Here is a 9,554-nt window from a genome sequence, read left to right as displayed (position 1 = left end):
CTTCTTAATTCTAAGAGGCCGAATCATTGGATTCCAGCCGTAAGGCCCATCAAAAGAGAGGAGCGTGAGAGATGGCCAGATCACGAAGGGTCAACATTATTGAAATTATCAAAAAAGACCCTGACATTCATCAGGATCCACAAAATTCAATACATAATATTTAACCCAAATTGAAACTTACAAACAGAGCAGAAAAATGGCCAAAACAATTAGTACATATTTGAATTAATAAACAAATACATTGAATAAAACATACAAAAATTAAAATCACAATAAGAAACTAATATAACAATTAAAAAAATCCCTTCTGTGGCAGAACAGGAGAGCGGCATGGACAGACACATCGAGTTGGAATCCACAGAGGACCCTTGTCTAAGGCAACAGTGGCATATCCACGTCCCCAGGTAATAAGTGGCACTGGTCCTTTCCATTCAGGATCTGGAAGTTGGCGGTAGGACACCAGAGGCCGAGGGAGTTGCTCTTCAGACCTAAAATGAATCTCGACTGGAGTATAAGACCTATTATGGAGAGCAAGCAGGAAATTTAATGTGTACAAGACCTTAGCAACAACCATCTGGACATCTGTCGTGGGGATCCCTTTTCCCCCAGTTTGTTTATGTAACAAAGATTTGAAAGTCAAGTGAGCACACTCAACAATTGCCTGTCCGGTTGAGTTGAAAGAAATACCATGCTTGAGAGTTATTCCCCATTGGACACAAAAGTCCTTGCAGGCAGGTGAAGTGTAAGCAGGCCTGTTATCAGTCTTTAGAGTTTGTGGTCTTCCCATAACAGCAAAGGCGTACCCCCGAAAAGGGGTAGCCCAGGTGAAACCAGAAAAGGTGTCAACGGTCAGATGCAATTTAGAAAAAGGAGCAAGAAGTGGTACCTGTGTAACATCCATCTGCCAAACCTCATTAGCCAATGTTCCACGTGGATTCATGGCCTCAAAAGGTAAGTTGAGTGGAGACTTTCTACATGAAGGGCAGGCAGCAACTATATCCCGGGCCCGAGACATGGGGATAGAAAACATCCTATGGAGAATTTTAGCAGATTGATGAAACATGTCATGGGAAACAAAAGGATCATCAAAAAGGTTGAAAGTACAGGCAGATTGTCTAAGGGCAGAATCTGCTCTAGCATTGCCTTCAGTTAGGAAACCAGGAAGTCCAGAATGAGAACGAATGTGAGTAACAAAACAAAAAGCTGTTCGGCTTTGCAATAAGGCCTGTAAACGTGAAAACAGTGAAAAGAGGTCTTTATCAATAGAAGGGGACAAGTATGAGAAAGGCAAATGAAGGAGAAGTTTGTAAACATACTGGGTATCCACAACAAGATTGAAATCATCATGAGCAAAGATATCGAAAGCCAATATCACTGCAGCCAATTCAGAACACTGTGCAGATGACTGATGATCCGTAAATTTTGACATCCACTGACCCTCTGAATCTTTCCACACCACCACACCATGGGTAGGCAAACCATCTGTGAAGAGAGTTCTTGCATTTACTAATGGCTGTAGAGAAAAACAAGTACGTAGTTAATTGATAGGAAACAGAAGAAAGGCTAAACGCTTGTCCTTCGGTGGATTGGGAAGAACAGTTCCAAAGAAATCCACGAAGGCAATCTGGAATGCAGAAGAAGTCTGTAAAAGCTTCTCAACATCACCCTGTGGAAAAAGAAAATGCACAAAATGAATGTCCATCCCCGACAGTTGACAACATCGGGAACAAGCTTTAGAAAACAAGTCAGCAACAGTTTCAATCCAAGGGTACAAATTCCTAGAAGGCGTGTGAGGAAGATGAAGCCACTCAACTATAGCAATCCAATCCTTGGTGTCAGGTGTATATAGGATTGCAGTCGGAAGAGATGGCGTGGATAAAATTGCACAGGAGAGTGGAGAGCCATACTTTGGGACTCTGTCAACAACTTGGATCCGAAGACGTTGAGCAACAAGTTGAAGCGCTGACCGCATATTGGGAGTAACAGGGATGATGTCTGCAGGCGAGGTGTGACCGGAGAGAGCAACAAAAAATGGAGAAAGCCCTTGTGAAGAAAGGGCTAAAAATGAGCGAGCCCAGTTAATGTTGCCAAGTAAACTTTGAAGTTCCACAAGAATAAAAGACAAAGGTACCTTCATTTGTGGCAAAGATGGTATAGAAGCCATATCCGACAGTTTGTGTCCTAGATATTCATAAGACAAAGTTGTTTGAACCTTCTCAGAAGCAATGCAAAGGCCAAAAGAAATCACAGAGGCTGTGCGGAATTCAAGATGATTTTTGCCAACATCCTTTCTGGCTACCAAGATGTTGCTAGTAATATGAATTGCAGCAGCCAAGAGTTGAGCTTTGTGGCTGTGAGTTCCAACGTTTTGGCAGACCCTCAACATGTCATTTATGGAAGTTTCTGGCTTATTATAGATAGGCGTCAAGGCGGCCCTACAATCCTGGTTGCAATTTTCAAACGCCAACTGTTTTATAAGCATGGTTCTAGCAGCATAGCTTTCAACTTGGCGTTCTATTGCTATAATAAGACGATTCACAAAGTCAGTATAGGGCTTTTTGGGGCCTTGGCATATATTAGCAAAGCTAGCAACTGTCTCTCCCTGAACTGGGATCTTTTTCCATGATTTTACCACAATGTTTGCTATTTGATTCAATGCTTGATCTGTTAGAGCAAGTTGTTGAGTCGAAGTAGAAAAATTTCCTTCCCCCCAAAGCATGTCTCTAGTAATGTTAATTCTGAGGTTAGCCCTTTGATTCTTTTCAAACTGTTCTTGTGCTCTTTGCCGCCACTCATCCATACATAACAAATTTTGGGCAGGGGGAAGAAGGGACCTAATGAGTATTTTCCAATCAGCAGGAAGAAGGCGTTGTTGAGCCAAATTATCAAGAATAGCCCTGGTGTATGGAGCTTGAATGCCATTATCCTTAATGCTGCATTGCAACTCCTTAATAAATTGATATCCCAAAGGGTCATATCTATCTGGGACACCAGGGTTATTTCCTACTGCAGGTGTACCACAGATTACAGGGAAAACAGAAACAGTGGTATTTCCTGCATCCCCTGAATCTAATAAAGCAGAAGCAACTGTTGCAGCAAAAAAATTAGACCTTGGCCCCTCACCATGATTATCTGCTGGAAATAAATCAGGGGCAACAAAGTCACCATTGTCATTAAGTCCAATATCAAGAGGTTTGCATTTTTGTGGCTCATAACAAGGCGGTGACACTAAATGCACTGTAGGAGCAGGTGGCAACAGTTGAGGTAATGGAGGAAGAGTAAAACAGCCTGCTTCTTGTTGTTGGGCAAATAAGATGTTATTGGGTGTCAGTCCCTTTAAACAAACACGGACCTGACACCATGTAAAAAGCACTTTTGATGAAATTTTTGGATAATTCTGAAAGTTGCAGCCAATTTTACACCAATCTTCCAGCTTTATTGTGCCACTTTCTGGCACCCAGGGACACACATCTTTTATGGCAAAAACTAAATCTTCGACCTCTTTCTTTGTAACTGTGTGTCCATTTTTAGTTAGCAAATAGAGGAGGTCATCCACATATTGTTTCTGGGCTGAAGACAAAGATGAACCCATAATGGCTATGTTCCACCTGGACAAACAAACACTCACCCGGAATCCTTAAGGCTGTATGACGCGTCTATAACCACTTGCCGGGCGTGGGTGAGTGCCAGCCGGTTCAGTTGTCAAGCCTCACACAAAAATTTAGGCCTCACACAGAAAAATGAACCTCATAAAAACAGGCAGCACTCAAAAAGCAGCCTCATACAAAAAGCAGGCCTTACACAAAAGTAAGCTCACACCAAAAGCAAGCTTTACACAAAAAGCAAGCTTACACAAAAAACAAGTTCAAACAAAAAGCAAACTCACACGGGGCACCACATGTCAGAGTCCAGCTCTGACATCAGTAAATGGGAGAGTACTCTGAAGAAAAACAATGGAGACTGCAGTCAAGGATTCAACAACAAAGCATGCTCGGTTGTGCCTGTAGGAAAAGCAAAACTCTTTTGGCCATGCCCGGCACCTCCTTTTATTCAAAACTCAGGTTACACAGGAATATTACAACCAATGAGGCATCAAATATGTTCTGCCTAGCAACAACTGACACATACATAAATTAACTGTATTAAAGAGCTAGGCATTCGGCTAATGCATTCTTCTGCCTACATGACCTCCTTGCTCAGCTTTAATGGTCAGCAGACTCCCACACAAATATATTTTGTCTTTAAAAAGCAAGTGAAGTGTAAATGATGTGGATTGAAAACAATATCCAAGGAGGATCACACAGATGTTCTCATCATTGGTCCAGAGTTCCAGCTGCTCTTGAGAGTCCTATTGGCTTAATTCAGAGTACAGTAGTTCATTACATCCATTTTCTATTTCTTACCTTTACAGATTCTCTTTCTGCTACAGTGAGATCTATACTGTTCCATATGAAATAATTTAAGAGTTTTTTCCCCAGTCTGGAATGGAAAGCATAGATCCAGAGTACCACCTACACTAAACTGAATATATGAGCTGTGATTATGAGGAGGCTAGGTCATATTGTGCATAGAGACATCAATAGAACATATACGAAAAGTGACTACACTTTTTTTTGTAACTGTAAGTTATGATGCAGTGAAAGGTTAATATATTTAATATTTGTGTAATGATTCAGTACATAATTTTAGGTTCTCTCTTTTAAAGTTTTGGAGTTTGCATAGTGCAAAATATTTCAAAGGTAAACTCCAAGTAAATACATAAAATTGAATCACTGATCTTTCCAATCAACAGGTCTGCCACTATTTCCAAATAGATTCAGAGCTCATTGTCTTTCCGTCTGGAACAGTACCATCTAGTCCTGGCATGGTACTTGGCAATATGCTTGATAATAAGTATAAATAAAGCTGCACAAAAAAAAAATAGTGTTGAAAAAATTACTTTGCTGATGAAATGCTCTGAACACATTATAGAAATTTTGATAGTCCTCTTAGCTATTTTTCATGTGGTAATACAGCTTTCCATGTCTATGAGTCTGTATATGTTGAGAAATGAGCAATAGCACTCCTGCTGATTTGCGTTGGAGTCTTTTTATCAAAGTGCCTTGCGGCCACAGTTTGCAATCAGTGAGTATTTATATTAACAGCAATTGCATCGACAGTAATTATCTTATCAGATAAGAAGGGGGAAAGGTTACAAAGAAACTTCACCATTGGACACCAACAGGGTGGATAATTAAGTGGCTGCATGGTTCCTTTCATCACTATATTCAATAAAAGTTAAATACCAGGGATCCCAAATCATAATCAGACATGATTTGATGAGATATAGAGAAAGATAGGAACAAACAGAATAATTTTCAAAAAGTGCTGGAGGAAATTTCAGATGATTGGGGAGGTTAATATGCCTCTTATTTATTTTGGGAAAATTTTGAGCTTTATTGCCCTGCCAAATCTATTTTAAAAAGCTATAAAAATCATTTGGAAATGTAAACAGCTCTCTCTTTGCTGTTTGTCAGAAAAGAAGAAACATTAGTATAATAATAAAATAGTTGATGGCACATCAGACTGAAGATAGGAACATAAACAAGGAGCCAGGAAAAGGAGGAGAGGGTATTTTGTCTCTTTTCTTGTCAGGGCTTCTGTAACAAAAGGGCAGAGAAAATGGAAGTTTGGAACAACATCTCTTTACAGAGCATGGCCTTGGAATCGGCCACAACTTACATTATTGTTGTCATTGTTGTGTATGGGGGAGAAAAAAAAGGGTTAACCCTAAACATTATTTGTCAAGTCCTAATAATTTGCGGGTAAAATAATATTTTTTCTTTCAAAATCACTGTTAGCTGAATATCAGAAGCAAATTTGTAGTTATTGCCAATTGTAAATCAGTAACTGGAGATTTGGAAATGGCTCCAGGTGCTGAAATTGGCATGAGGAAGAGAATAGCATGATTTTGTTTTGATAATCTTTCAGATTCTTACCTCAGTGTTTGGTATTTTGTGTATTTTGTACCTTCTGTGCTTTGGAGGTTGTTTATGGAATCCCGCAAAGTCTGCTTTTCTCTGTTTATCTAAAAGTTTTATATCCAGTTTATTAAACTCATCTATTTCATACATTATGCCTTGCTTGTGGTTTTGCTTTCTCAAACTGGAGTTGGCCAGAATTCATCATATGGAGGAAAAGATGTGAGTAATCCATTAGATTTAGCCAATTGCTGAAAAATGATTTGCAACTCGGTTATGCCTGTACATACTATCTGCACATGCATAGGGCATACAGCTGTGACATGATTGTTTCTTTACATCTTTCCCAGCCCTATGTATATCATTTACACCTTGTTTCATAATTATTTTCTATTCGTACCTGGTGCAGATACCTTTGTCATAGATTTCATATGAATTCCTCTATTTTGGCCTGAAGACTGAAGATGATGATGATGACTCACTTGTGAGTATCTTCTGCTGTTACAATATTAATCATTTCTGAAGATAAAGCTATTTTATATCATGTTCGGTATTTTTCACATACCTTGCTCCACTACTTGCCCTGGAAGCCTTAATAGAAAAAGGCTGAATACTAGAGATGAGATATCTGTATTTGCATTCATATCTCTGGGGATATGAATATGAATATTGACACCACAGGTGCCTGGGAAGTCCAGTCCCCCCTTCCTAAACTGGCAGATCCAATTACTGGTTGTCACTCCCATTGCACCAATAGCAGAAATAGCCCTGCTGGCACTTCCCCACCTTACTGTGCAGCTGACCACTCCAGCTAGGAGGCAGAATGATGAATTTCCGCACTCGGTAATTGGATTTGCCAGTTTGGGTGGAGGGATATAAATACAAATACCTCATGCCTTTTGTATACTTACTGGAAAAGTGGTGGTGAAACTCCAGCTGAATTCAAATTCCCATCAGTCTTCCCAGCCTAATCAAGAGTAATGTATGATGGGACCCCCCACCCACCCCTTTGCTTTTACAAAAAAACACCCCACCATTCTGCCTACTTGCCACCAATCACCTGATTGGCAGTGATAGGCAGCAACCCAACCCCACAACCTAGCCCACCCCTCCCTTTCCCTACATTAGCCCTCCACCACCTCCCCTATTTTTTAAACACCATTCTGCCTACCATTCAGCTGATCAGCAGCAGATAGGCAGCCACCCCACACACACAGCCAGCCACCCCAACAGCATAAACACCACCACCTTCCTCTTCCTACATTAGCCCCCACCCCACCAACACCCCCTTACTTTAATGGCTGCTACCAAGATCTCCTTCAGGCCTCCCAGCCATGGCATGTAAAAAGGGAGACTGGCTGCCTTTTGCAAAGATGGTGGCTGCGGCTTCATGTAGAGTAGCTAAGGGAATACAGGCTGCCGTTTGCAAAAATGGGAGCTGCAGCTTCCCTACTCGGAATAAAGCTGCAGCTGCCAACTTTGCAAAGGGCTGATAGTCTCCTTTTTACATGCAGTGGCTGGGAGGCCAGAAGGAGACATTGGCAGCAGCCAATAAGTTAGGGGGATGTCAGTGGGTTGGGGGCAAAGGTAAGGAGAGGAAGGGGGTGTGGGCATAGACTGTTGGGGTGGTTGACTGTGGGGGTGGCAACTACCTATCTGCCACCGATTAGCTGATCGGTGGCCAGTAGGCAAAATGTTTTTTAAATAATAATAAGGATGGATGCGAAGGATGAATAAAAATGGGTAAATATTCATCCCTTCATATTTGTGGGGGGTCTCTGGAACCCATGAATATGAATGGATGAATACTTAATGAATCAGCTGTTCTTGTTGAAAAAGCCGATCCGTTTTTATATCCATTCCCATCTCTGCTCTAAATATAATAGGTCAACTGACATGTGAACTAAAAATTAGAAAAGGACAGTTGAAAGAGAATGCTTTTAGTCAAATTTAGAACAAATTTAAGGAACATGTATTTTTAAAACAGAGAGGATATACCCCTCCAGAAGAATCAATATGTTTGGAAGGAGATAGGATGCACAAGTTAAAACAAGAAATAAAATTCTGAAAATAATTATGGGTACATGTAGTATATGTATTGTTATATAATCCTGAGGGTGGAGGGCAATATAACACAAATGTGTTGTGGGGAATATATGGGTTATTTATGTTGTAATTTTATATAGTAATAATTTTAAAAATTAAAAATTAAAAAATTAATATAGTAGGTCAGTAGAGTAGACTAGCCAAGTGTGGCAGAACGCTCATGTCCCATGTGTCCATCATGTGGAGCTCTAGAGCTGGAGCCTATGAGAGGACAGGTGGGCGGAGTCAGAGAGACAGTTGGAGACTGAGAGAGAAGGAGAGAGGAGGTTTTGAAGGTTTATGAGAGCAATTGGAAAGTTGGTGTAGTTGGTTGATGTGTTAAAGACAGAAGTATAATAAAATAGATAGACATCAGATCTTATTCCAGTGATTGATGTGAAGTAATACAAATAAAGAAACGTGTTTAATATCCAATTTTAATGAGTGCAACATAATAGAACATATATGAACCTACTTGTGTCATTCAACAACCAAATAATAAATAATCAGTTATATTTGACAACACGTGTCTATATAAGAAAATTGGAGCTATTAAAGGAACATTTTGTGGAAAGATGGACATGATAAAGGACAAAAATGGTAGGGACCTATCAGAAGAAGAAGACATCAAGAAGAGGTGGCAAGAATATACAGAGAAATTATTCCAGAAGGATCTGGATGTCCTGGACAATGGACGTAGTGTGGCTGCTGACCTTGAGCCAGACATCCCAGAGAGTGAAGTCAAGTGAACCTGAAAAAGCATGGATAACAAGGCCAGTGGAGGTGATGGCATTCCAACTACCATACAATTGCACTCATTTCACACTAGCAAGGTTATGGTCAAAATTTTGGAAACTTATTAACAAATCAAGTACCAATGGCCATTTACTGACTGAACCCAAAATACCTTCATGTGTATGGGAGGTCCATCTTAAGGACTTATTCAATGAACCCCACATTAAAATAATATTTTGAAAATTTCTGTGGAGAGTAATAGACCTACTGCTGAGTTGGGAAAGGATTTGTCAGTATGGGGCTCTGTGAAACAATTGCTACTCTAAAGAACAAGAAGATACCTGGTAAGGACAGAATTGTGGGTGAAATCTACAAAGCAGCCCCAAACTGGTGGGCTTCTATCCTTTCAGCTTTATTTACAGAAATTAATGAGAGTGGTTGTTTCCCCCCACAATGGAACATGAGTATATTGGTCCGAGAACAAACCTATCAATTCTAAAAGAAATCAACCCTGAGTGCTCACTGGAAGGACAGATCCTGAAGCTGAGGCTCCAATACTTTGGCCATCTCATGAGAAGAGAAGACTCCTTGGAAAAGACCTTGATGTGTGAAGGTGTTAAAGCAAGAGGAAAAGGGGACGACAGAGGACGAGATGGTTGGACAGTGTCATCGAAGCAACCAACATGAATTTGACACAACTCCGGGAGGCAGTGGAAGATAGGAGGGCCTGGCGTGCTCTGGTCCATGGGGTCATGAAGAGTCGGACATGACTAA

The sequence above is a fragment of the Pogona vitticeps genome, chromosome 3 (assembly GCF_051106095.1).
Source record: "Pogona vitticeps strain Pit_001003342236 chromosome 3, PviZW2.1, whole genome shotgun sequence".
Taxonomy (NCBI): Eukaryota; Metazoa; Chordata; class Lepidosauria; order Squamata; family Agamidae; genus Pogona; species Pogona vitticeps.
This window is presented reverse-complemented; position numbering follows the sequence as displayed.